The sequence below is a fragment of the Nanorana parkeri genome, unplaced genomic scaffold (assembly GCF_000935625.1).
Source record: "Nanorana parkeri isolate BGI_ZX_2015 unplaced genomic scaffold, ASM93562v1 scaffold2830, whole genome shotgun sequence".
Taxonomy (NCBI): Eukaryota; Metazoa; Chordata; class Amphibia; order Anura; family Dicroglossidae; genus Nanorana; species Nanorana parkeri.
In genome coordinates this window covers 97,961-100,000 of record NW_017309098.1, presented here as the reverse complement: position 1 = coordinate 100,000, position 2,040 = coordinate 97,961, and the positions used below count along the sequence as shown (strand labels likewise).

At 59.3% G+C, this 2,040-nt stretch overlaps 1 long non-coding RNA gene across 1 annotated transcript; it reads left to right on the top strand.

Moving 5' to 3' along the window:
• Positions 1–181: 181 nt before the first annotated feature.
• On the top strand, positions 182–459 carry LOC108802367. The gene is made up of 2 exons (XR_001942216.1): positions 182–315; positions 422–459. It is a non-coding gene; the product is annotated as an uncharacterized LOC108802367 (long non-coding RNA).
• The last annotated feature ends 1,581 nt before the right edge of the window (positions 460–2,040 follow it).

Genomic DNA, 2,040 nt, shown 5'->3' with positions numbered 1-2,040 from the left:
TATATTACAATGACACCTGGAAGTGGGGGGTATATTACAATGACACCTGGAAGTGGGGGGGGGTATATTACAATGGCACCTGGAAGTGGGGGGATATATTACAATGACATTCCTCGGGGGCTGTCCTAGATTTGTGGGTGGGGCTTTCTCATTGGATGGCACTGTGTAATTCGCATGTTTCTGCTGCAGGCGGTCCTGGATTTGCCGGTCTCTGAAGTAGCGCAGGATGCCACACGGGAGCTCCGCCTCTTCCTGCTGTCCCCAGAGGAGCTGACCACCCTGGAAAGGGAGAATGCCAAGGACAAGCTGATCCCTGTAAGGCCCCGCCCTGCATTGCCTCCAGCCTATCAGAAACTGCAAGGCACGCTGGGATATGTAGTTCCCCGGCCATTCTGATTCTGTGTTCTGTTTATTCTCCTAGGAGATCCAGATCGCCCAATCCTGGAAATTCCACGCCCTGAAAAAAGTTGTCGGTTCGGAGCCCCGCCTCTTCCGCCGCAGGAGGGGAACCGTACCCAGAGACCATCACCGCTTCCTGGACCCGCCCCCTTAGTGACAGGAGGGGAACCCCCCCCAGAGACCATCACCGCTTCCTGGACCCGCCCCCTTAGTGACAGGAGGGGAACCCCCCCCAGAGACCATCACCGCTTCCTGGACCCGCCCCCTTAGTGACAGGAGGGGAACCCCCCCCAGAGACCATCACCGCTTCCTGGACCCGCCCCCTTAGTGACAGGAGGGGAACCCCCCCCAGAGACCATCACCGCTAACTGGACACGCCCCCTTAGTGACAGGAGGGGAACCGTACCCAGAGACCATCACCGCTACCTGGACCCGCCCCCTTAGTGACAGGAGGGGAACCCCACCCAGAGACCATCACCGCTTCCTGGACCCACCCCCTTAGTGACAGGAGGGGAACCCCACCCAGAGACCATCACCGCTAACTGGACACGCCCCCTTAGTGACAGGAGGAGAACCCCACCCAGAGACCATCACCGCTACCTGGACCCGCCCCCTTAGTGACAGGAGGGGAACCCCACCCAGAGACCATCACCGCTACCTGGACCCGCCCCCTTAGTGACAGGAGGGGAACCCCACCCAGAGGCCATCACCGCTACCTGGACCCGCCCCCTTAGTGACAGGAGGGGAACCCCACCCAGAGACCATCACCGCTACCTGGACCCGCCCCCTTAGTGACAGGAGGGGAACCCCACCCAGAGACCATCACCGCTACCTGGACCCGCCCCCTTAGTGACAGGAGGGGAACCCCACCCAGAGACCATCACCGCTACCTGGACCCGCCCCCTTAGTGACAGGAGGGGAACCCCACCCAGAGACCATCACCGCTACCTGGACCCGCCCCCTTAGTGACAGGAGGGGAACCCCACCTAGAGACCATCACCGCTTCCTGGACCCGCCCCCTTAGTGACAGGAGGGGAACCCCACCTAGAGACCATCACCGCTTCCTGGACCCGCCCCCTTAGTGACAGGAGGGGAACCCCACCTAGAGACCATCACCACTACCCGGACACATCCTGTAAGACCCTGGACCTGCCCCTAACACCTTGGAACCACCCCCCTAAGATCCTGGACCCGCCCCCTAAGACCTTGTACCCACCTCCCTAAGATCCTGGACCCGCCCCCTAAGACCTTGGAACTGCCCCCCTTGAAGTAGGGATCAGAGGCGGTCTGTAAATAATTGTTTGGAAGTTTTTGTTATTATGTTTCACAATAATATTTCTCATCAATTTTTCCGTTTGTTTCTGTGATCAACCCGACACATCGAAACGTTACAGAGGAGGTCATGTGACCCTTTCCGGGATCTGACACAGATCAGCCCCTGCTGCAGCCTCTCACCTTGTGACTGGATACAGAGCTACTATGTATCAGACCGATCACAGGGGGAGGGGAGACTGAGGAAATGCTTCCTCCTGCCTGCAGCAGACTGATCACGGGGGGAGGGGAGACTGAGGAAATGCCTCCTCCTGCCTGCAGCAGACTGATCACGGGGGGAGGGGAGACTGAGGAAATGCCTCCTCCTGC